The sequence below is a fragment of the Eurosta solidaginis genome, chromosome 5, assembly GCF_040869045.1.
Source record: "Eurosta solidaginis isolate ZX-2024a chromosome 5, ASM4086904v1, whole genome shotgun sequence".
Classification (NCBI taxonomy): domain Eukaryota; kingdom Metazoa; phylum Arthropoda; class Insecta; order Diptera; family Tephritidae; genus Eurosta; species Eurosta solidaginis.
The window spans coordinates 254,094,582-254,122,288 of record NC_090323.1 but is presented as its reverse complement, the minus strand read 5'-3'; the positions used below and the strand labels follow the sequence as shown (position 1 = coordinate 254,122,288).

Sequence of the window (27,707 nt, the reverse complement as noted above, 5' to 3'; positions counted from 1 at the left end):
CAGAGCTCCGAACTCCCTTGCACCTTTTGAAGCATTTTAAGATAGGTACTTTTAGCTAGTGCAGGCCACCAGACCAAGGCACCATAAAGAAGAATCGGGCGCACAATGGCTGTGTAAATCCAGTAGGTCACCTTAGGAGAGAATCCCCAGGAGGTGGCAATTGCCCTCTTGCAGGTGAACAGCTCTGCTGCTGTCTTCTTGGATCGCTCCACTATATGGTCACTCCATAATAGCTTCCTATCCAGAATGACTCCCAAATACTTGACTTGGTCGCTAAACGCTAAGAACGTACCCCCAATTCTTGGCGGTGTAAGATTTGGTACTTTGTACCTCCTCGTGTAGAGCACAAGCTCGATTTTATCCGGGTTGACTTCCAAACCTGTGGGGGATTGTACTCCTGGAGCAGCTCCAGGATGTCAGCTGGTTCCGTTGGCATCACTGGAACCCAGGCTCTAGCCCTTGGTCGTGAGAGGATATCACGCGCCTCCACTATCTTGAGGCGCACGCCCGGATATACCACCCCTATTAGCGTGACGGCGGCCCTATAGAGGTTTACCGACCTAGGGTCGTCACAGGCAATTAGCTTGACATTGCTCTGGAACCACCCTGCATCGGTGTAAGATGGCGGTGGACCAGAGTTGTCTTTCTTAACCTTAACGGCCACCGTAGCGAGCGCGGCCTCGATTCACTTCCACTGTTGTTTCGGGATCCTGCCATCTTCGCTGCTCTCGTTTATAATGCCAATGATCTGCCGACCCTTGGCAATTTCAGCGAAAGACCGCGTCCAGCCTCCCTGCGTCTTGGCCCTTTTCGGTGCCGTGGGGTTGGATTCATCCATGGACCGCTGGCGTTTCGAGGTTTCATCACTCTCGACTAACACTTTTAAAATTACTTGAACTAAAAAATTAAAAATAAATAATAGTTTAAAAAACTAAAAAAACACGCTTTTATAGCAAACCGAACTAAAATATAGAAAATAATTTTCAATTAAAAAGAGTTTATATAACAGTAGTAGAAGGTCAAACAATCATTTATAGTTAATCACCTCAAAATAAAATTATAATAAAATTTAAGTTATTAACATAATAATTTAATTCACAGTAAAAAAATTTAGTCAAATGCACTGGATACTGCGGAAATTGCTTTTTTATTATTACCAGATTATTTTAAAATTGGTATCACTTTTGTCTTGAGAAGTTTAATGCCTTCTTCTAAGGTCCCTTTGACTTTAAATTCATCTTCGAATGGTTTTGTCTGCTAAACGCGTTGTAACCCCTTAAAGTATGCTTCTCGGATTGCCAAACAATGAAAAATCTACTGTATAAACCAAAAAGTGTAAATCAATGAAATCAGCCTACAATTTATATTTCCGTATGACAGTTCTGCTGATTTTTAAAAGACGTGAGAATATAAACATGATTTTCTATTTTCAATAATATTATTTTGCTGATAAATCTGCAAATATGGTTACAGTTGCGGATTATGCAAAATTCTATTTTTAAACCAAATAAGCAAAAGAGCAAAAAGTTATGAGAAATAAAAAAACGAAATCGTATAGATATGACGTTAATAAACAAGTGCGAACATTTGTATGTTGTCATAATTGTCTAAATAAGTATGTAATGCCCTTATAAGTAAGTATATATCTACAAAGAAACATGTGAGTTTAGTATAATTCAAACATATAGCTTTTGTTCTATCGCGATAATCCCCACTTATGTACATTGATTCTAGCGATTGATTTGCAGTTCGCATAAATTGTAGTTTTATTCAATAAAATATCAAATAGTCATATCGTGTTTTAATTTTAGATCAAACTTATACGTTTTTTCAACAGTAAAATTCCATTTATGGGCAAGCCTTTTATTCTGCAAATTGTGATTATTATACGGGTGTATACATGAGGCATTCCATGCCAACTTAATCCTACCAGTTAAATAATGCAAAACTCATAAATAACATGACTTGTTATGGCATGCGCCGTACATATCTATGCAATCAAAATATCATAACGATGAATTTGCCAATACATATTGACGGTGCTGATTTATCGTGCATAACGCATTTTTTCCTTCATTTCGATGTAATTCGTTTTCATTTGACTTTTCATGTTTTTTTTTTTTTTTTTGAGAATACAGGTGTGGGTGGGTGTCTCATTTAGCAGGTTCGATAATTCAAGCGGTAAGATAGTATGCCGATTTTCAGGTGTTTGGTGTACATAATACATATACATTTGTCTGTGTATGTTCATATATGCTAAGAAGCGTCGACTTCGATATTTTCTGCATATGATTACTTCAAATATTTTTATGCGCAAAAAATGAAGAAAGTGTATATTAAATGGATACAATATAACAAATATATATTATAACTGCATCCTCCTTTTTCTGTTTTATTAATATTGTGGCGAATGTTAATATCACTTTGTTGTTAGTAAATTATCACAACAACAAAAAGAGCAAGCAGCCACACTTATGTACAAGGTAACGAATAATATTCCACACACATAACCAGCAGCTCGAAGTGAAGAGATATCTCACATACACACATGTAGTCATCAGCTAAAAGCAGAAGTTGTTACTCACGGAGATAGCTAAATAATCAAGTATGTGATACAACTGTTCTATGTTCGTGAAAAGTCTAGAGCTTAGGAGAAATATGCGAACGAGGCAACAGAGAGTATAAAAGCAGCGCAAGCTGAGGAATAACTAATCAGTTTGATTTAAAAATGCTATTAGCTGTGAAGTACTATGCCCAAAGTAGTCTAAATGAAGACCATTTTGCAATACTGAATATTAGAGTTATTTATTCGACAGTTCTACCTTTGCATTGACTCACTACTAAACAAAAAGTTCACATGAGTGTAATCTCGTATTAATCAATGAACTAATTCATACAAACGAAATTATTTATGGGTGTTTTAGAAAAAATATGCACATACGTGTCTTTACAGATATTCATATGTAAAGGAATGCAAATCTACGTACATAAATATTTAGTCATTTGAAGAATATAGAATTTTACTTTCAATTGCATAGAATAAGTCATTCAATAAGTCGTGAGTACTCATATTTATGACAAAATTATAACTTAAATTTAATGAGCGCAAGTTTGTTTTATAAGCGCCCCAAGTTCTCAATCGATCTTGACGAAACTTTCAAAGTATAATCGCTCTACGTTTTTAGAGCTATCCAGAATTTTGGAAATGTGGGCGGTGCCACCCTTCCAGGCAATACTTTTATATCAGTGTAGGTATCGAGTACAAGGCGGAGCAACACTACCAAAGACGCAGATTTAGTTGAAAACATTGTCACTGTAAGCAAAGTGAAAAAGATATTAGATATTAGTTCGGATAGGACTCACGCGTTAAGTCCGTATTGATTAAGATTTTTCCTTTTGAATTCAATAGCTGCTAACGGACTACTTACGTAAGTTACAGTTCTGTTCTTTAGTCTCGAGGGAAGTAAAGTTCGCTCAAGATCTTTGAGAAGCATTGCATGGTCTAGTTGTCTTTTATGGCATAGGCCTAGAAGACACTGCATGAGTCAGGAAATCGGTACAACTAATTTACCTGCAGATGCTATGAGAACTGTCCAGCTCCAGTTCCCTTTTTCATATTCGAGCCCTCTGTGTATATTGTAATGTCCCTAAAACTGTAAACGCCTTCCTCCCAAGCGATCCTTTTAGCCAGAGCTCCATAACAGGAGCCTTGGCGTTTCAAACTTTTTTTATCGTATTTGTCACCATCATCATGGCTTTAATGCGACATCTAGAGCTGCTTAATCGCAGTATAAATCACAGGCTAAATGGTTCATAGGTAGGTAGGTAGGTGAAATGGCTGCAACCCTGGTCACCCAACTAGCTATTTAAAGCCGTTGTGATGCCATGTAACTCGTCTAAAACCTACGGAATGTATTACAATCAGCCAGAATTGTTGATAAAATTAACAATATTCGAGATTGCTATCACAGATAACCCTCTGAGGACTTCTATAAACGGGGTTCCAAGGAACCTTGGCCGGGCTCTTGCTAGAGCCGGGCATTTACACATAAAATGTTCTACTGACTCCCTGGCATTTGGAACTTTGCAGCTTCGGCAGTACTCGTTATACGGAATGCCCATCTTTTCCGCATGTGTACTTACTGCCCAATGTCCGGTGCAGACTGCTATCAGTTTGCGTGTGTTAGCTCTGGATTTGTTCAGAAGACTTCTCGTCCTCTTTCCATCATAGTTTGGCCAAATGGATTTTGATATCACACAGGTGGTGATGTTATTCCACTTTGTTTGTGCTTTCTTCAAGTAGAAGCTTTAGATATTCCCCTTGGCTACTGCTAAGGATATGCCTACTTCAACACTGGTTATTTCCTCGTTCATATCCAATGAGCCCCTGCATGCTAGGTCGTCGGCCTTCTCGTTACCCTCTATACCCTTATGACCCGGGACCCAGATAATGCGTAGTTCTAGATTGGTGGATAACTGGGATATGAGTCGCTTCCAAGCCCACACTAATTTTGAGTTAATGTGTGGCGATAGTTCATATTGTGGCTAATTTTCACATCACTAAATAAATGCACAACAACAGAAACATTAAAGCAAGCTACATAAACACATTAATCATCATCTACACACATACATACAAGGCAACGTAGAGATACTCATAAACACATGTAATCATCAGCCGAAGTAGTACTCACATACACATGCATATACCTATGCGAGAGGCTATAAACTACAAATACACACGCATATACCTGGTAACCAAGTAGAAGATTCTAGAAGGAGAAACGTCTATACATTTGGAGAAATATGCAGACAAGGCAATATAGAGTATAAAAGCAAAGTAAGCTGAGTAGTCAGTAAGCAGTTTGATTTAAGCACGCTATTGGTTGCGAAGTATAAGTGTTATTGTGAAGTACTTTCAAAGTAGTCTAATAAAGACCATTTTGTGTTATTGAATATTGGAGTTATTTATTCAACAATTTAGCGATTAGAACGTTGGCAGATGGCTGCAAATAAGCAGAATTTCTCTAAATTCGTTACATTATTATCGCAGACGAAAGCTATGAAAGCTGTGGTTGGGCCTGTGATTTATATTATTGCTAAGCGTGAAGTTACGTTAATTCCTTCGATGCTATCGTTGCTATGATAGTCAAACCTCTGTGTGAATATTTTGCAAGTTCTAGCTGAATTCGCATATTGTAATTTTGGAATAGTCAATTCCACCGGCAATTCCATCTTCAATTTAAACTTAATCCGGAAGTAACTCCCACAACGCAATTAACACATTAGAATAAATGTGTCTCAACTTATTGCATTAATCAATTAGCATGAATTAAAAAGAAATTTTTCTCATTACAGAAAATCTGCAAAACGCTACGCGGCAATCTGTAGGTATGTACATTTGTATGTAAATATTAAACTAAATTTCTAAACAGAGCTTAATGACAATTACAGACATAAAGCCATTAATAATAATAAAAATAACCTACGACATATTCATTGTCACTTTCAAATGTGTTGGAATTGTAAAATGCTAAATGCAAAATGCAATTAACAAAAGTGAGATAAAAAAATTTTTATTACAAAATATCTCAAGTTCACGCTTTAGTATTTGTGCTGCATAAATATTATTGTTTATTTTTTTTTTATATGAAAATGTTGCATTCCTCGGTCAAGTATATTTTAATCCCTTGCGTTATATTTTTGTTTATTAAACACAAATTTTTTTCCTTGTCATTTTTGTTTAGTTTTTATACATTTTTTTCCTTAACTGCCACTTAGGCGTCGCGAATTATGGTAAGTGTTATTTCTCGCACAATTTATTTGCTTAGCAGCGTTAAAATACAAAATTCCATTCAATCGTTCAAGTTTTTTTGCTTTTCAATTGTATGCAAACAAGTTGCAGCAACATTTTATGTTATTTAAGTTTTTTATATTTGGCAAATAACATTAGACAACGTTTACATATTTTTTTTTGTTATTGTTCTATGTTTTAAATTATTGACTTTTTGCCATTGTTGAATTATGTTAATTTCTGTTATTGAACTGTTAAATGTTTGCCAATTCCTTGCGGCCGGCAAAATCATGCTGAAAAGTTGCTCATATGCTATTTATTTTCATTAGGGTGGTAAAAAAGAAATTAAATTTTCTTATGTTCGGAAAATAGGAAACTGAGCAGTAGGTGATTAAGTCGCCGGTTCAGGGTAAGAGGGAGGCGAAGCGGGCTAGTAACGATGACATCAGCAAATGGTGTCCAAACTGCAGGTGAAATCGGAATCGGTGATGATTGATTGTTGCTAAAGTTAGTTAACGGTGAATAAGTTGACGGATACCCAAAGCTACAGGTGAATCTGTGAGCAGTATGGTATGCAAAACGTTCCGTGACGTTAGGTGATGGTGAAGAAGAAGAAGAATAACTATCGCCAACAAGTGATACTTTGGACGGAATAGGCAATAAAGAGTAAAGTCCTCTTCCGACGAAGAAAAATCACCCTCTACGAGTCTTTCATCATACCCGTCATGATGTATGGCTCATAATCGTGTACGTTGTTGATAGAAGATGAGATGGTTCTTGGAATATTCGAGAGAAAAATTCTCCGGCTACTTGCGGCGAGTACTGAAGGACGTATAATGGTGACGACGGCCTCCGTAGTGTGGTGGTAGCATGCTCCGCCAAGTTGGAAGGGAAGTTCGGCCTAACATTTCTTCGGAGTTTATCGCGCCTTTCATGTTTTCTTTTTTTAAATGACGAGATATTTGAGATTTATGCAGATATTAAGATAAAAAAAAATGTATGACGCGATAACCTCCGAAGAGAGAGAGAAGCCACACTAGCCGCTTGCGGCTACCCAAATAACACGCTGTCATCAATTTGAATGATGACTTCAGCAAACTACAAACGCCATGGAACGAATAAGAGCAATTAACAGCCTTACATTCCAGTCATTAGGTCTACAGGTTTTGTTCTTATATAGTTCGTCCCGAAGTGAAACCTTAGGATGTTTTTGCTGCTGTCTAGTAGCTTGTTTTAAGCCTTTCTCTCTCAATTTTTTTCTTTCGTAAAAGATCTCTCACTTTCTTATCTTAACTTGGTCCTTTAGGTTATTTCTTTAATCTCCGTTTCAACTCCGTATTTTTCACTAGACCAAGTCTTCCTTTGGGTTACTGATTGCACCAATGATATTGTTACGAATATTAGCAACACTAAGGGGTACTGTCATCTCTAAGCGATGCTAAGCAGTGACTTGTATGCACATCAATAGATCAATCATTATATCTACACATATGTACGTACACGCAGCGGAGAAGAGACCTACAAACACATGCAGATATCTTATCTGAGATGCTCCCAAAAGTATGCAATTATAATTGTGGAAGTGTCGCTCACAAATACACGCGCATATGAGAAGCTATACACGTATATCTGTAGTTATAATTGTATAGCAGTAACTAAGTAATTTCTGGAAGCGCCAACGAGGAAATCAAAGAGTATAAAAGGCATCAACAGTAGAGGTGCTACAATCAGTTTGATTTAAGAAGCCACCTGGCGAGCAATAGTAGTGTTGTGAAGTACGTTATATTGTGAAGAACTTTAATAAAGGCCATTTTGAATTATTGAATAGTGGTGTTATTTATTCAACAGTTCAGTGATTCGAACGTTAGCAGAAGATTGCAAATAAGGGGAATTGCAGTAAATTCGTTACAATATGCTTCCACAGATCGTATGTTTCATTGCACTGTCCCTTGCTCTCCGATTGCAGCCACCTATGTGAAGTTTTGCAGGTGTTGTAATGGCAGCCATATAGCTTTATAGATCCTTTTGTGTCTAGTGCTGGGTATGAACATGTAGCGGGAATATAACTTTTCAATAGTAAACCGAGAAGTCATCGATATCGTTTGGTATCGATAACAAATGTATAAATCTTCGATAACAAATCGCTATCTCGTCTATACCTCGGCGATAACAAGTAGACAACAAACTTATAACTCATCTAAAATTAATGTATAACACTTCGAATATGGTTTCTATGCTTTCCTTTCTTTTACTTTCCTTTCGTCTCCTTAAACTTTCCTTAATTTCATTTTCTTTCCTTTCTTTTTTTTCCACTCCTCTTCGTTTCTTTCATTTTCTTTAGGGTAGCCAACTAAACTGTTAATTTATTAACTGATTTTATTTATATATCTGCTAAGATCTTGAAAATGGGAATAGTAATGCCCTATATTCTTTTACCTCAGTTTGTATATTTTTACAATGTTGTCACCTGTATGAAATTTTTAAAAATTAAGTGAAATTTGCAAATATGGATATCCAAAGAAATGTTAGTGTTTCACGAAGATTTCTAAATAAACAAAGTTTTGAGTAAAGTTCCCACCCAACTTAATTGTATGTTTGTAAACTTTTATATCGTGGAGCTGTAGAACTTTTGCGGTTAAGTTACATCACTTAGAGCTAAACTCGGTTGTCCAGTTACTATATTTTAATCCGTGAACTCTCGTTTTTATTTAGTTTAACACGTTTAAATAATAGTTATTTTGTTTTAAAAACAAATGACATTTTTTTGGAACATTTCTTGGTTGGAAGTTTTCATTTTTCGCCCACCCTAATGTCATAATAACGTTTCAGTATGTGCATATGATGTTTGCATGTCAGTGCGTGTCACATTTCAGTCGTGCGACATGACATCTACGGCATTTACAACATTTTGATATTTTTGCAATATTTTTTTTTTTTTTTGTTATGCATTTAAAGCCATTTTGATTTCATGTTTTTGCTTTTGCTTTCATTGCATTTTGCATGAATTGATTGAAAACATGAAATGAATTAATGGCGAGAAATCAATTTACAGCCAATTTTCTAAGCAAACTTAAATCGCGTCACTCGTAATAAAAAAAATGTACGGCAAACGATTGTGGAAAATTTAACAGCCTTTCATTTTATGGATTTTTGTTCTAGAGTATAGCAAATAAGAAATTTTCTAGCATTCGCAGTCTATTGGTAGCTTAGCGCACCAGCTGAACGTGCTGTTGATGAACGAAAATATAACTTTGTGTTTGGATTTGGCTGGCATGTCAATTGTGGCAAACCAGTTGAGGCTAATTATTTGGAGCGATAGGAAGATCTAAATGCATTTACAAGCACCACAAATGTGTAAATCAATACGACCTCAATCAATCTGCATCTCAATTGGCGAATATATAGATTTGGGGCTTTAGAAGAAGGAAATATGCAATAGATGATCGCGTTTGTGCAAGGATTCGGAACTAATGTCACTATCGCTAACTTTAACTCTAACTCTAATATATGTACATATATGTACGTACTCTGTTAGAAATTTGAGCCTTAATTATAAACTTTTCATTTTTTAAGCAATTTTTCAAACTTTGTTTACGTAACTTCAAAACCACTTAAATTACTACCATATTTTCCAATTTTATTGGGTTTAAATTTTAAGCATAATTGAACATTACGCCCCAAATTTTCAAATTGTTTTAAAGCCAAAACCATAAAGTTTAAAAAATCTAAAAATAGAAACTTGAAAACATTTCTGCTTAAAAAAAAAAACCCAAAAAGATTAAAAAATTTAAAAATAACAGATCCCTTTCCGAAAAATTTTGTCATACATAAGAAGCGTTATGATATGTTTTCCTACACAGATGTAATAGGTCAGTAGGTAGAGAAAGCTGCTGCACGTCGGTTCGGAACCAGGCTACCGTCCACTAGATTTTTTTTATATAACTGCAAGTGTATACTCTATTAGTTTAAAATTGAAGCCCAGTTCTGAGCACTCATTTTCACGAAGACCGAAAATTTTGTTTGGCCATATATGTATGTATGTAGTAAAAAACAGTTTTTGATTACGTTCAAAATTTTAACAGTGTTTTTTATACTCAGCGTGCTTTGCACACAGAGTGCATTAACTTTGATTGGATAACGGTTGGTTGTACAGGTATAAAGGAATCGGGATAGATATAGACTATCATATATCAAAATCATCAGTGTCGAAAAAAAATTTGATTGATGTTTGGATGTCCATCCGTCCGTACGTCTGTCCGTTAACACGATAACTTGAGTAAATATTGAGATATCTTCACCAAATTTGGTACACGAACTTATCTCGACCCATAATAGATTGGAATTGAAAATGAACGAAATTGGATGATAACCACGCCCACTTTATCTAAATATATAAAAAACAAATGTCACAACATTTTTGAGCGCGATGGAATTCTAAACTACTGAGCCGATTTTGAATTTGTTTTGCACCTCGTGTGTAGTTTGATCTGACTTGAGAGATAGGATAGGTTATATCTCAGCTTATAGTCGCAATATTATTTTATTGCAAATTTTTTATTTGTTTATACGTAATGATAAAATGTTACGTATACGCAGTGGCACTCATATTTTCAGGTGGTGCGGATACACTTCCGTGTAATTGCTTGGTGTTTAATTAAACAACCTGCTTATCAATAAAAAATATTATAGCGAATGATATCAAGTATAGCACATCACCAGGCCCGCCGAGAGGATGGGGAGGCGGGTTTCTGAGGGGGCCCGCAATTTAGAGGTACTATGACATTTTTGTTTAATTCAGGAGAGTCTTTAGTTGTGTAGAGGGTAATTTTCATACCCCTGGGTGACTAGTGTCTCGAGATATAGGCCAAAACGTGGGCCAGTGAATGCCTAGACAGTGTTTATACAATATGGATATCAAATGAAAGATGTTGATGAGTGCTTTAGTACAGAGTAATATATTATCCAGAGACGGACTGGGACTGAGACTCGGAGTGGGACCGGGACTGGGACTGGAATAAAATACATACCACCCTCTGGGACAGGCAATAAGGGATGCAGAAGAATGAGAAGAAATTGAGAGAAGAGAAAAGAGAGAAGGAGAGTGAGAAAGAGACAGAATGAGACGAAGATGGAGATAGATGAAGCGAAAAAGACGAAGGGAGGAGTGAATAAAAGGATTAGGAAAAAGTGATGAAGGGGGGAGGGCAGAGTCAGACGGAAAAAGCTTATTAAAATGTATGCTGATTGGCCAATTTAGGGCAGGACAACGTCTGCCGGATCTTCTAGTATACATATATATATAAAACTTTGGAAAACACAAAAAAACGGATTATTTAGTAAATAATACACCTATAATGTTGAAATTGTGTGGATTGATATTGATTCCCATTGATACATTTTTTTTAATTGGGTGTGGCACCGCCCACTTGTGATAAAATCAATTTTACAAATATTATTAATCATAAATCAAAAATCGTTAAACCTATCGTAACAAAATTCGGCAGAGAAGTTGCCTTTACAATAAGGAATACTTTGAAGGAAAATTAACGAAATCGGTTTAGGACCACGCCCACTTTTATATAAAAGATTTTTAAAAGGGTCGTGGATGATTAAAATAAGATATAAATTTTCAAAAAAGAGCTTTATATCAATGGTATTTCATTTCCCAAGTGGATTTATAACACTAAATAGGAAAAACTTCAAATTTCAAAAAATGGGCGTCGTACCGCCCCTTTTATGACTAAGCAATTTTCTATGTTTCGGGAGCCATAACTCGAAGAAAAATTAACGAATCGTAATAAAATTGGGTACACAAATTTTCTTTATAGTAGAAAATATTTCTAGTAAAAATGGACGGGATCGGATAAAGACCACGGCAACTTAGATATAAAATAAGTTTAAAAGGGTCGTAGACTAGAATAATAAGCTATAACTTAACAAAAAATAGTTTTGAATCAATGATATTTCACTTATCAAGTTTTATTGTAAGAGCAAATGGGTAGACATTTTTCTTTTAAACGGGCGGTGCCACGTCTTATGTAGAAAAGTAATTTATCTGAAATGAAATGTGCAATTGAAGCGCACATCGAGTATATAATGTTCGGTTACACCCGAACTTAGACACCTTTACTTGTTTTTTGTTGTGATGGAAAATGCCCAATATACCACAGTTGCTGCCCTGCTCTCCTTTTCAACGACTTTCATGCGCTCTTGATCTGTCATCTTTTCTGTTTCCCATAACCTTGTTCTCTCCAGGACTAATAGGTCGATGGAGATTGTTCCGATAATAACGTGTACCGCTGGCTGTGAGGTCGGAGTCGTACGGGAGGGTAGATAGGGTGATGTCCATCAGCAGCTTCTTGTTGCTTTCTGTTGGCTTCTCACGTTTGCCATCAACCGGTTAGCAATTATGCCTGTACAGATGCCTTCTCAGTCGCATGTCTTATTTTACTCTTCAATAGTTGATGTTATATTTCCAGAGCAGATTCCAAACCAACTTCTGGGATTATAAACTCTGCTTTCGCAGCTGCCAGCTGAAGTCTTCGGGTGGCCACTCCTTTGTGCATTTAGAGGCGTTCCACAAGTCAGGACTGTTAACTGATGTCTGTATTGCTCCGTATGTGATTTTCATGGTATGCGGTCTAATATATCAGGGCAATAGCCTTTACCAACAACTACGCCCTCATGAAGAAAGAAAAACAAAATGTTGATTTAAAAATGAAAGCCTTAACAAAAAAGATATAAAAAAAAAACTTCGAAGCCAACGCTATCCCGAATTGTTCAAACATAATCCCGAAATCAATGTCTAAATAATATAAAGTTAGTTTTGAAATGATCCCGAAATAGTTTTAGTTTAATCCCGAAAACAAATACTAATGATCACGACATGGTCGCCAAACCGATAACGAAAGCAAATAGATTCCGAAAGCAATCCCGAATTCGAAATAATTCCAAAAAAATACCAAAATAATGTGTAAAAACGGGAAGGAGTTCCGCAAAGGATCCAGAAAACAACAGGATGTAGTCCCCGAAATGGTAACAAAATAGTGTAAAATTTAACACGAAAAGGTCCCCATATGGAGTTAATTCCCAGACTATAACTTACATATCTATCTGTGCGCCAAATTTCATCCAAAACTCTTCAGCTGTTCTGACTTGACTGTATACGTTTAAATCATTAGCAGTAAAAACGTTAATATCATAGAATATGTAAATCCTTTTTTTTGCCCAAATACATGATATTCGAACATAAATTAGAATAAGTAATTGAAGATTCACTCATTATATGTAGATTGATCGTTGGTCGTAGGTGTAGTAAATGTCATTAACACAATTCAAGGTTACTTGTGCTGTATTAAACTTCAAAAAATAGCAGATAACTATTAATATTAGGTGCTAAAAGCGTTTTCATAAATTGATTGAATGATTAAATAAAAAAAAAGGTGACAGCATCCAAGTTTTACAAGTAACAACAACATTTGCACAGATGTTTATGTCAAAGTTGTAGACCAAATATACAGTAGCTACAAGCTGATCGATGATAAACTCAAATTAAGAGTACTAAATGTATGACGAACAACCGTACTTGAGCATCATCTTAGCCACAATGAAGCACTCTTTTTGAAAGAACAAGCTATAGCTGCTTGAAGCGCCGCAGAGTGGTTTGTTTTAGGAACAAATCCAAGCAGGTTCTAGAAAAATTGAAGGCAACGAGTAGGCAGACGAGCTTACAAAGGCAGGGGCATTGGGCATCAAAACACATTCATAACGCTATCTCCTGGATATACCGATGTTGTACTCCTCGGAAGCTTATAGGACAACCAAACTAACAAGGCAAACTTAAGGTATGGGGAGAACCGAAGAACTGCAATATAGTTCAGAGAAAGAAATCTTTACATTTACAATGATACACTGGGCGCTGAGCCTATACACTGAGAGAATGGAGATGCCATTCAATAGACATTAGGTTTGAAATTTTGGGCAACTTTGTTTTGTAGAAACTTCAAGAAATTGCAATATGTTATAGAAACTAGCTACAAATGGTTCCAAAAGAAAATGCATCAAATTGGCACCCCGTGTGATACTTCGGCTCGATTTTTTTGGAATACGAGCAGCACATCAACCAACCAGCACGCTGAGCGTTGCTTTTTTATCCATTTTCATCTTTGATGCTACTTGCTCTTGAATATGATCAGGGACAATCGGCAGATAAGGGTAATAAGCACACCATTACGACCATCATCGAGATGTTGAAGAGGATTTTAGTATAAAGTGAATCTCAATCAGTGTTGGACAGAAAATCTGTTTACTTTAAAATGTGTTTCAATCACGATGCTGTCTTTTGTGTTCCAAAACTACAAACGCAGCTTATTAGGGAGTGAGAGATAAAAGGAGAAGTCAAACAAGGGATAAGAAGAAGTATAGAGGTAGAGGGGGCCTTGCTTGTACCTAAACTTATTAAATCAAACAATATGACTGGACAATTTTGATTTATGTTTTCATACTTTTATGGAATAATATCGCATTTAAACAATGACTCTGAAATTTTCTTTTCTTTTCTTGGTAGGGATGTTACGGAAGTTAGTGTACATAAATCAGTATTTCGAGACTCGGAAAATCGAGAGCTTGCCTTCTCATGAGTTTCTCCTATCTCAAAATACTCGTAAAGCTCACAAGCTACTCGATACTTAATTAAGTCGCTGCATTTCCAGTTCTATAGCAGAGCTAACGTTTTCTTCTCGAACACAAGCTAAAATTTCGACACTCGAGAGATCCACAACTTGGCTTCTCGTCAGATTCTCGAATGTTAAAATTCTCGTAGAGCTCGTGAGTTCCTCGAAATTCAATTCAATCGCTGCATTTGCAGTTATATCGACTGCTGGGTGGAATATCACCCTCTCTCAACTGCCGTTCGGGCCCTATTTTAAAAAACGCCTAATTTCTGACTTTTTTCCAAAAATGCGCTTTCTTAGAATTTGGTTGAAGAACGCCCAATGCAGAATTAGTTTTAAAATTAAACTGAATTCAATACAATTTGACATTCGCTGGGCCGTTTATGAAAAAAAATGTGAGTTAGGGTGTTCTTTAACCGAATTTCGAGATCGGGAAAAATAAAACCAGAAAAAATAACTAAGAAAATGTTTAAATATTTCTGCTGCTATTTTTTTACTCGTATGTGTATATTAAAAGCTGTTTCTATCAATCGACTTCAACTATAATTCCGATTTAAATCAGTCGGAACCAAAATTGCAATCGAAGCTCCGTAACTTATCTCCTGCAAAGCATGGTCACACTAAAATATTTAAAGTCAAATTGAATTGAGTTAAGTAGTATTGAATTGTAGTGAGTGGGCGTGAGAGTGGGCATAAGTACTAGCACGCGAAATATGACGATGGTGATGTCGACGTTGCTGCATCACATCAAAACTAAGTGCCCTATAAAATCTCAGAGTACATGTAAACATACAAATACAACACTAGGACAACTGAAGAAAATATTGCGAAAATAAAACTAGCAAGAAACTACAAAAACAAATAATTTAAATTATTTAAATACTTTAAACGTCTCGAGGACATAGAAGAGTGTTTCATAAAATAAAAATAAAATAAAAAAATTTTAAGCACTTCTTTATATAAATGGACAAAAATCAGCGAAAAATTTCTCCTTACATAAAGACATATTCTTGCTAAACTTTGATTTTTGAATTTTGACATAGAAATTGCAAAAATATTTATGATAAGTAAAAATATAAAAGTGGAGCGCACATTACTTGGATTGGAAAGTTGGTAGGAAAGGATATATTATTAGTCAATCAATTGCGCTCCATCTTTATATTTTTACTTCTTATAAATATTTTTGCAATTTCAATGTGAAAATTTAAAAATCAAAGTTTAGCAAGAATATGTATTTACAAAAGGAGACATTTTTCGTTGATTTTTGTTCATTTATATAAAGGAAGTGCTTAACATTTTTTTATTTTATTTTTATTTTCTCCTTTTCTCATATTTTCTCGGTGTCTTAACCGATCTGTTAAGTTTTACGCTTGTAGCTCAATGAGAACTTACATAAAAATCAATCCAAAATTCCCTCCGTGCCGTTTGATTTTTCTAAGTATCTCAGTCTGTTAAATATCTCAGTCATCGTTACTTAAAAGCTGGTTTGAAAATTTTCAAATTCTTATCTAATTATTTCGATCCGTGCGCCACATAACGGATTTTTTCCCTTTTGTTGCACTGTCACGGTGTTTCTAACCTATGTGTAAAGTTTCACGTTTGTAGCTCAATGAGGAGTTACTTTAAAATCGATTGCAAGATTTGTATTAAAAGCGGACAAACATTCAACCGACCTACTATAAAGGAAGTAAAAAAATACTAGCAACAAGGGAATTTACAAATTCGCCAGTTTAATGAAGTAATTTTAATAATAAACTTGTATTTTTGAATAATTTGCCAAGCTTCGTCGTAGCCGCCCCCATTTCTGTTAAAGGAAATCACATCACAAGTAGCTATCAGCTGCAGGGTGACAATGTCGTTGCAATTCGTTTGGCGGCAACAAAGCGCAGTCATTGTGTGCACACGCACTTGTTTTATGCTCATCATCATCATAATCATCATCGCTTTGCCAGCTCACATCATATCGTCAGGTCACTTCGACTGCCATGTTAAACCATGTTGTGTTGTTGTTGTGTGCACTCGCCTGTTATTGCAGTTTATGTTGCATGCAGCGCAATCAATCAGTTGCATTGACCTTATGACTACTAAAAATGGGTAGTGGTTGTTGGGCTCTCCGCTTCACCCGCCACCATTAAATATCTACTCATTGTACTTATTCCATAATTTTAGGTTTCGACTTTGGACTGTTTTTTCCTTTTTATTATTTATACTCATCTGTAGCAGCTGATTGTAAAATATGAAGGAATCAGTTACACGATAACTTGAGTAAGAGTTTATATTGTTTGAAATAAAGTCAAATAAGATGACTTTAAACACTCTCCTATCATTCTGCAGGAATAGTTTCGATTCTGTTTCGTCAATCTTCTAGATAGTCGCACAGTAGATGCTTCGCCGTATCCTCCGCTCCTGGGTGATGTCATAGCATTAGCAATGTATAAACCCGTCAATGTATAAATCGTCCAGTACCCAATGAATATCGCAACTTATCTGATTATTTCCCTTTCATTCATCTTCACAAAGGAAAAATAACGTTTTTCGTTGCTCCTTCATACCTTATCGGCCTACAAACGTTGGCCTCGCTAAGCCCAGTGCCGTAAGATGCAGTCCTAGATGAGTCCCAGGCTTGCAAGTACCCCATTGGCTTCTCCAACATAACCGATACATGCCATATTAAATAATTGGTCATCTCATTACCCTGCGTCTTTCCATGTCCCGGCATTCAAACGCTATGTGAACTCACCAGATTCATGGGTCATTCCCTACACTGATTAGCCAGACTGGCTACCCTCAATACCAGTATTTTTTCGATCCAGAAAGAATGCAACTACCGCTTTCCATCAAGTAAGTGCTCCGTATACTAAGAAACCCCTATTTTCGCCTAGCAGCTCTTTAGCTTCTGGTTCAGCTTATATATCAGAAATTCTCTTAAGTATTTGTGCGCTGTAAGAAAGACTTAGCCTACACCCCTTAAGAGCCGGTTAAAACTTTAGATTTTGCCGTCAGTAGTAAATTCTTTCCAACTACTCAGGTTCCACAGTGGTCCTTGCACAAGACCTCTGATCACGTTGGGGGAACAGAAGCGTAAGACACCATTTTAACACTGTTTTTGATGAGTCAACGAATGATGTATGAAACGCAAAGCCAGAGTAGTGGATACAGGACGTTGCACTGTGAAGGATCTGGCAGGAGAGCTGGCCCTATCCACTTTAAAATAGGATCTCAAATACCAATAAGCATAGAAGTCTTCGTTGCTTCTATGTGAATATTATTCAATGCTTCCTCGATGTCGAAGAATATAGCCACTCCATGAAGAAAAGTCTCTGATAAGTAAATCGGGGGTAGGCATACCAAGCATCACAAAGCCCTCAGGTGTTAGAGCTATTACTTTTGTAGACTTCCAGTAGTCTTTCAAACATTTTTGAATACGAAACGAATACAACGAAAGTCTAATAGGTCTGAACTCCTTGGGCGTCTCGTTACCCCACTGTTTAATATTACAGCACCTCCAGTTCCTTTTCAGGGCCAGATTTTTCTTTTGAGGCAGTTTTTCTTATTCTGGAAGGCTTTCTGCACTTTACCAGTGTTCGGACTTCTATCTTCAAGACGGTAATTATACCACCTCTTAATTTTCTTTCTATAACTTTTACCAGAGTCTACATCCTGTTTTTAGAAGTTTTCCGAAAAAACTTAAGCCTTCTGGGAGTTATTTAAAAATAAAGGTGGTTTTGCTATTTCATAAATCTCAGGATAATAACGAAGCTCGGACCACCATATTACACCAGCCTTTGCGGATCTACATTCAATGAGCTTGCCGTATAGGTCTTCGACCTAAAGATTTGCATAATGCTTTGAGTGTATCAAAACGGAACTTAAGAAACATTCCAAGTCGGGCAGTCTCTTACATTATGACATGTGCCACAATTTCGACGAATGCGTTGCCATCTCTACGGCTAATTTTTAGCTAGGTGGGAGTGTGGCGAGTGGCATTCCCATCTGAATCACCCATTCAGTTTGCAAGATCATATGAACTGGGAAGACATCTGGGTAACAGATGAGCTGGGAACACAAGGTACAACCAGATAAAATTTCGAAACATCAAAAATCTCGACCCTAGCTCTTTCTATCGATCTAGTCAGTCCATAAATATGAATATCTCGACTTCATCGCCACCTTTAGTGCAAATTAGTATTCAAAGCTTTTTATTTTTAATAGCCAACTTACATATATTCCAAATAACAACGATATTGGCCCCTCAACACAGTTTTTAGAAACGTACACAGTCCCATTTATAAGAAATTATTTTTGCAAAAAAATACATATCTTGAAAATCGAAATATAGAAGCAAATATTATATAGCTCGGTCCAAGTATTCGGGCATTAATGAATGACCGATACGACTGTGTGGTGCTGTGCAATTTTGTTGATACCCAAGCGGACGCCACTGGCGCTAATTCATTATATTTTAAAAAACATCAATTCGTAAGTTATTCAACTCGATGGCAGAAAAAATTCGCTTGGGCGATTGCGCTAAGCCATTGCATTGGCGTCGGTCATAGCGCTGATATTATGGTATCAAAAAACAACGCTATTACCCAGCCTTGATGGCTAAAATATGCAAAGAAGAAGCATATTCGAAGCCTCAATGGGATTTAAGATAAAATATTAATATCATTAGCTATTTTTATTTATTTTTATTATGACTTAAGTGTATAAAAACCCACAACTGGGTATAAAATACTAAATTGTATCCCTACTTAAATTTCTTTTTCTGCCTATTTGTAGTGCGTTTTACTTAATATTTTTCTCCCCCAGTCCAGTGGCGTAGTGAGGGGGCACGGGGGAATCTTGCCCCGGACGCTACTCACACTCTGGAAAATATTGCTTCGCAGTAGAAAGGAAATTGAACCTAAAACTCCGTTAGCATTACTAACTTTTATAATCTCGTTAGGAGAAGATGTACTTCTAAACTTGCGAGTGGCACTTCAAATACTCTTGACTATCTCAGTATCAATTGCTAGCTGCGAACGTTCATTCTGCAAATTAAAACCGATTTTGAAGGTCGCATTAGTGACCTAAGAATTTTAAGTGTAGAAAAGGGAAAAAAATTTTCCCCGGCGCAAGAAAACCTCACAACGCCACTGCCCCAATCACTTGCACTGATTTTGACGCTTAAGTGTACTTGAATTAAATATTTGGGATGCTCTCACATCGTGTTAATTGCGCTGCTTTGCTTACAAGCTGCTCGTTTTGTTGAATGCGTCGAATGCGTCATGTGCGCATGCGTGCTGTCACGGCAGTCACTTTAGTCCCCAATTATCGCGGCGAGCTTATTTTGTAATATGTCAATTCTCTTTTTTGTTGTGGTTGTAATTTTACGCGCAACGTTTCCCACCGTTTAACGATGTTACACACGACACACCTTGCCGCTGCCATGTTTTGATATTTTGTCTTTAATTATATATATTTAACTTCATGCAATTGCAGTTTATTTATGGATACTTCACGGTTGCAAAAAATAAATAAAAAAAAAAAAATTATAACCAAAAGTTTTATAAAGCAGGAATAAACGAAACAATGAAAAAAAGTTTGTGAACAAATATAAATTGCATTTCTGCCCAATTTGGTAAAAGTGGCGTCAAGTTTAAAAGTGTAAGGTGGACCAGTTGGCCGGCTGGCTGCCGCATGGCGGTCAACTTATGTAGCTGTGTGTTGTTGTGCGTCTGTTGTTATTGTTGACAATGTGTTTTTTATACTCAGCTGAGCAAAGCTCACAGAGATCGAGATAGATATAGACTTCTATATATCAAAATGATCTGGGCGATAAGAGAAATTCATTTAGCCATGTCCGTCCGTGCGCCTGTCCGTCCGCCTGTAAACACAATAACTTGAGTAAATTTTGAGGTATCTTAATGAAATTTGGTGTGTAAGTTCCTGGTCACTCATCTCAGATCGCTATTTAAAATGAACGAAATCGGAATATAACCACGCCCAATTTTTCGATATCGAAAGTTTCGAAAAACCGAAAAAGTGCGACAATTCATTACCAAAGACGGATAAAGCGATGAAACTTGGTCGGTGGATTGACCTTATGACGCAGAATAGAAAAGTTGTAAAATTTTGGACAATGGGCGTGACACCGCCCACTTTTAAAAGAAGGTAATTTAAAAGTTTTGCAACCTGTAATTTCGCAGTCGTTGAAGATATCATCATGAAATTTGGCAGGAACGTTACTCCTATTACTATATGTGTGCCAAATAAAAATTAGCAAAATCGCCCACTTTAAAAAAAAAATTAAAAGTCAAATATTAACAAAAAGTTGAATACCTTTACAGTATATAAGTAAATTATGTTAACATTCAACTCCAGTAATGATATGTTTCAACAAAATAAAAATATAAAAGAAAATTTCAAAATGGGCGTTGCTCCGCCCTTTTTCATTTAATTTGTCTAGAATACTTTTAATACCATAACTCAAACAAAAATTTACCAATCCTTCAGAAATTTGGTAGGGGCATACATTCTATGACGATAACTGTTTTCTGTGAAAATGGGCGAAATCGGTTTAAGCCACGCCCACCTTTTATACACAGTCGACCGTCTGTCCTTAGGCTCGGCCATTAACACGATAACTTGAGCAAAAATCGATATATCTTTACTAAACTTAGTTCACGTACTATGACGTACGACTATGACCACGCCCAATTTTTCGATATCTAAAATTACGAAAAATGAAAAAAATGCCATAATTCTGTACCAATTATAAAAAAGAGATGAAACATGGTAATTGGATTGGTTTATTGACGCAAAATATAGCTTTAGAAAAAACTTTGTAAAATGGGTGTGACACATACCATATTAAGTAGAAGAAAATGAAAAAGTTCTGCAGAGCGAAATCAATAGCCCATGGAATCATGGGAGGAATACTGTTCGTGGTATTATATATATAAATAAATTAGCGGTACCCGGCAGATGATGTTCTGGGTCACCCTGGTCCACATTTTCGCCGATATCTAGAAAACGCCTACACATATACAACTAAAACCCCCATTAATACCTTTCATTTGATACCCATGTTATACAAACACATTCCAGGGTTACCCTAGCTTCATTTACCTCCATGGTGATTTTCCCTTATTTGACCAAGGATGACGGAAAGTCGTTCCAAGAAACGTCACCCTTGCTTGGTCTACAATTTGGTCGATATTTCCCAAACGATATGGAATTAAGCACCACTTATAAACCATCTACGAAACCCTACGAAACCAACGCAGCAAAGCTCTCAGCTGAGTATGTAATGATCGGTTACACCCGAACTTAGCCTTCCTTACTGGTTTTAATGGAAAATTTATGCCAATATTTAGTTATAATGTTGTAAGAAATGTAGAATATGCGTTGCTACTTATGTATGTATGTATGACTCAAACGCACGCCTTTTGTTTATATTTTTTTAGTCGCTATCGTCCGTGGTGTTGTTATTATTGCATTCCACGTTTTTGTAACTCTCTCGAGTCTTGTTAAGAAAAAATTGTTATTAACGGTGCTAATTGGTTGTAAATATGCCGCCGGCAACCTTCATGTTTCACTTTTACTGTTATGCACTTCACGTTAGGCTCAATGCAAAATTTTTGTGCGTATTTCATGCCGCATTCAAGGGCTGCAGTTAATTACATGCACTAATTATATGAAATTAAGTAAACAATTCTTTAATAAACGTTCACAATAGAGTACCACTTTTGGGATATCGAAAATTACGAAACTTCAAAAATTGGATATTTAATTAAAGATATCGAAAATTTCGTTAAGTCAATAACAAATACTATAAACCAGGCATGCTTAACCAACGAATCGATATCATTTCGTTACGATAATTAACGTTAATAAACGAAACAAAGTTATTTCGTTTATTAACGTTGATTATCGTAACGAAATGATATCGGTTCGTTGGTTAAGCATGCCTTCTATAAACTGATTGATCTTGGCTGATCCATTGATCCTGCAGCACAAGTAACGACGCCTACTTTTCGATATCGAAAATTTTGCAAACTGAAAAAAAAATGATAGCTGGGAAACGAAGTTTGATAAACTGATGAAACTTTGTTGATGGATTGATCCATTGACGCAAGTAACCATCCCCACTTTTTAAACGGTTTTATTTAGCTTGACGTGACGGGCAGGCCGAACGGTCGCATGCACGGCCGTTGTGAACGAATTTTGTAATTGAAATTTAAGTAACTTCCCCATAAGCTACAAGCTTGAAACTTGGAATATAATTCAGAACCCGCAGACAATGCAATAATAAGAAAAAAAATTGCCGCTAGGTGGCGCAAGGATCAAGATATTCACAAAAATCGTATTTGTGGTCCGATTTGGCCCATACATATTTGGAGCACATAATACATACAAGAATAGAAAGCGACCTATGAAAAAAATCGCCACTAGGTGGCGCAAGAATCGAGATATTCACAAAAGTCGTATTTGTGGTCCGATTTGGTCCATATTTGGAACACATAATACATACATGAATAGAAAGCGACCTATGATGTCCGATTTGGCACATATTTGGAACAAATATTACATACAGTCCGGTAGAAGTGACATCAATATATTTTGGAGTTGGAGGAGGGACAAGCATACGTGGCGCAGAGTCGAGTAAAGTCTTTGGAGGGATTAAGTATTGAGGACTTAGATTGTAATAAATTGTCAGGAAAGAGTCCTTGTAATGATTAGTCACTAAATGAACTAAATAGAATGAGAAATAATAGGCAATTAAATAAAGACTAAAAACTTGAAAATAAAATAATAACAAAAAAAAATTTTAATCTAAACTGTTTTATTGAAAAAAATACTTACATGAAGTAATAATAATACTAAAAGCTAGAAAATAATTAGGTAGGTCCTAGGTACTAGTCATCACACTCCTCATCAATCTAGGGCGTTGATCAGACAATTAAATGAACCTTAATAAGGTTATGCTACGCCCCATATTTTTGGAAATTTCACGCGCCCAACGTTTTTATTTAATTGTCTGATCAACGCCCTAGATTGATGAGGAGCGTGATGACTAGTACCTAGGGCCTACCTAATTATTTTCTAGCTTTTAGTATTATTATTATTTCATGTAAGTATTGTTTTCAATAAAACCGTTTAACTATTTTAGTATATTATATGTATGAACTTGATATCTTGAACTTATAAACTTTGCAATTTTTCTCTATATCAATAAAAAAACAATTGTATAAAGCAATATGGGTAAGTCTCGCTAATTAAAAATACAAATCGAAAATTTCGAGAATGAAAAATATTGGACAAATTCATTAATGGATACTCTTAAATCGAAAATTTCAAAAAATAGTACTTTATCGAATACTGATAAAGTGATGAAACTTGGCTGATGAATTGATGTTATGGCGTTACTTGCTCCAAGCCCACTTTTCGAAATCGAAAATTTCGAAAACGAAAGTAAATATAAAATTTATTAAACTATACTGATAAACTCATGAAACTGCACTGATGGATTGATCTTATGTGACGAAATACGGGATAACTGATAAACTGATGTAAATTAACCACATATTTCGATTTCGAAAGTATTGGAAACTGACAAAAACTAGGTTATTCATTAATTATAAATAAATCCTAATAATCCAATTAGCCACACTCACTTTTCGATATCGAAGAGTTACAAAGATGAAAAAATTTTGAAAATTCCTTAATTAATACTGTTCACCTCATTAAACTTGCATGATCATTTGTCATTTGTCCTATGACGTAAGTAACCACGCCCAATTTCTTGATATCAAAAGCTGGAAGAAATGGAGAAAATAAGTTAATTCTTACCGATAACCATATAAAACCTGGGTGATAAATTGATCATGTCACAGATGTTAAAACGTTCGTATTTCGATATCGAAAATTTCGAAAAATGCAATAATTCTTAAACGATTACTAACAAACCGATAAAACTTCACTAAGATTGATAATGTGGCGCAAGTTACTACGCTTACTTTTTCGACATCGAATATTAGAAAAATAAAAAAACGTATTTCAATTACGATAACTTATAAAGTCTTTAAAGTAGGCTAATGAACTCATAATGACGCCAGTAATCACGCTCACATTTTCGATTCAAAAATTACAAAAGATGAAAAAAGTGGGACAATTTGCTAATGAATACTGATAAAATGATGATCCCATGACGTAAATAACAGAGTTAGTAAAATTTCTGAAAAAGGGGCGTAGCATCTCGGGCGCTTAATACAAATTTAAACCTGCAAGTCATAAATAAAAAACCGTTAAAGATATCATGCAGAAATTTAGCGGAAATGCTATTCCCAATATTAGTCATATCCAGAGTGAAATTAGCAAAATTGGTTGACAGCTACGCTCATATGTATTTTAAATAGAAAGTACTTATTTATTTATTTATTTGTATGTTAAAGTCAACACAGACACAAAGCGATCGACTACTGGATATAAGATACAATACATATAACAAGGAAAGAAAACATAAGCGTAAAAAACAAAATTTAAAGTAAAAACTTAAAGAAAGGAAGGAAGAAGGAGGGATAGCAGTTGAGAGATCAGTATGCTAGTGTTAGAAAAAATGAGGCAATAACTATTTCATTTCAAATACTTTGTCCGCGAAGATCTAAAATTGGTATGCCTTGCAAGATATTCCATTGCTAATGCATAACGCTGCAAACTCAACAGGTTCCAGAGGTTGATCGATCTCATATTTGTGTAGTAGTTGTTGTCATCTTAATAGCTAACAGAATGAGCAATACGATGCCAGGGGATGCATTGATTTTGCGGTTTTTGATGAGGAGACTGCTCTATAAATTACTTTTTGCGGGATCTTGTGTTTTTGAACCGTGGGCAAGCCAATAAGTTTTACCCTCCGCGCTTGATTCTAATATTTACCAAAGCACTGTCAATTCAGGGACCAAGAATTCTCTTCAACGTAAATATGTGTATAAATATTTCTTTTTGCAGGCTTGACCGATGTGTCGGTGGACTAAAAAGCATTCTTTTTTCGAACAGTCGCACACCCATGCACCGCTTTGGTATTGAATTGGAATTTGGTATTCGTTTGGTCGAGACTTTCATTTAAATTTTAGACAAAAAAATGCCATTGGAAGTAGTAAAATCATCGCCTGTCACACATTTGTGTATGTTCTTGCCTATGACAAATTTTTAAATGCATAAGTAGATTTTAAAATTACATGTTTTGAACGGATATTGTCAATTAGAGATTTTCATACTCATATATGCAGCATAAATATATGTATAAATTTATAGATTTGGTTCGAACAAGCCTCATTTGATTGCCACGCCTCTTTGCAGTATAAGAAAATTAAAAATGCGCCAGTGAACACTTTGGCGCAGGCGCTTACACAGCTTACAAATCTGTAATTGCCTTTACGTTGATATTACAAAAATAAGCACGTACAAACATATATAGTTTATAACAAATGCATATAAATAAAAGTGTGTGTATGTTTGATTATGTACGAGTATAAGTGTAAATATAACTCAATTACGACGCTCTGCTACTGTGTGTGCATTCAGCGCAAGGTCGTACAAATCTTTAAATGTGGAACATACATACATACATAAATATATTAAGTTATTATATTTCATTCTTATACAGCAGGGCTGGACTTATCATAACAGAGCCTTAATGTATTGTTATGTACAGGGAGCAGTTAACCAGGAGGAAAAAGGGAGGTAATAGAAAGATGAACAAATGGGAAATCTTGTAATATGGAAGGCCACTATTAATGGAAATTTGGCCAAAATATCTTAAAGATATTCTGGTAAAAAATTTTGGCAAGTAAGTGTTGCCACGTTCCTAAAAATTGGTAATCACGAAAAAAGTGAAATTCGCTTTATCTTTGTGAATATTTCAAAAAATATTATGACTAGGATGAGGAAAATAGAGAAGATGTATAAGGGAAAGAATAGCTAGGGGAATGGTAGAGAAAGTAATAGGAGGGAGAGCAGAACGAATAGGTAAAGGGATAGGGAAAGTATAAAAAAGGAAAGAGAGCAAGAAGAAAGAGAAAGGAAGAAAAGGAATGCAATGTTGAGAGGACACAATAAGGGAGGAGCCTGGGAGGTGACAAATATTGAAATGTAAAAGGAGTTTACTCATGGGAAAAAAGGAGCAGTGGAGGAGAAACAAGGGAAGCAATGGGACAGGAAACTGGAAAGAGAAAGGAAGGGATGGGTAAGGCGGAAAGCAAGATGAAGAAAAATAGGACAGGAAAAGGGAAGGAAAATTAAATAGAAAACGTATAGAAGAGGTGTCATAAATGAACTGGTCAAGTAGGAAGATAGAGAAAAGAAAAAGAGCGGGAGTGGAAGAAAAGAAAAAGGGGAAGGGGAAGGGAAAAGAAAGGCCGACAGGAATCATAGGACACTAAAATATAAAGAGAAAAAGGAAAATTGAAAAATGAAAAGAAACAGAAAAAGTAAGGAAAAGGACAAAGAAAACAAAATGGAAAAAGAAATAAAAAAATTAAACTCAAAATCCAAAGTAAAGGAAAAATAAAAAATAAATATAAAAAAAATTCAAAGAAAACGTAAAACAAAAATAAACAGAGACTAGAAAGAGAATATATGAAAACAGAAGAAAAAAAGAAAAAGAAAAAGGAAAAGAAAAAAGGATAATACAAAGAAAAAGAAAAGCAAAAAAAAAAACAAAAAAATGGGAAGGAGACAATAAAAAGAAGGAAAAGGAAAATAAAGGAAAAATTAAAAAGAAGAAAATTAAAAGTAAAAATAAAAAAGAAAAGAAAAAAAGAAAAAATAGTAAAATAAAAAGAAAAAATGAAAACGATAAAAAAAAGTAATAAGCAAAACAAAAAGATAAAGAAGGGGCAAAAAAGATAAAGAAATTGTAAAATAAAATAAAAGGAAATAGAAAAATAAAATAAAAATAAATTTCAAAGAAAATGAGAGAAAAAGAAAAATAAAAAAATAAAAAGAAAAAGAAGAATAAGAATAAGAATAATAAGAGTAAGAGAGCACCAACGGAAAAACTGTATTAAATAGCATACAGATAGATGCAGTCAAAGCCTAGTCGTAGGCCAGCAGGATTAGAAGTTGTACGACTCGAGTCCGAATCTCAGCGCGGGGAGAATACAAAGAAAAAAGAGGGAGATGGAAAGAAGTTGTTCGAGTGAAATATATCACAATGGTTCAGATTATTTGGATTAATTTGTATGTTGGAAGTGGAT

At 35.5% G+C, this 27,707-nt stretch overlaps 1 protein-coding gene across 1 annotated transcript in view; it reads left to right on the top strand.

Moving 5' to 3' along the window:
• The window catches only part of form3 (formin 3), a 192,732-nt gene that overhangs the window by 63,150 nt on the left and 101,875 nt on the right, over nt 1-27,707 (top strand). The window contains 1 exon segment of the mRNA XM_067789857.1: nt 5,359-5,391. The gene's annotated coding sequence lies outside the window, so the exon portion shown is untranslated.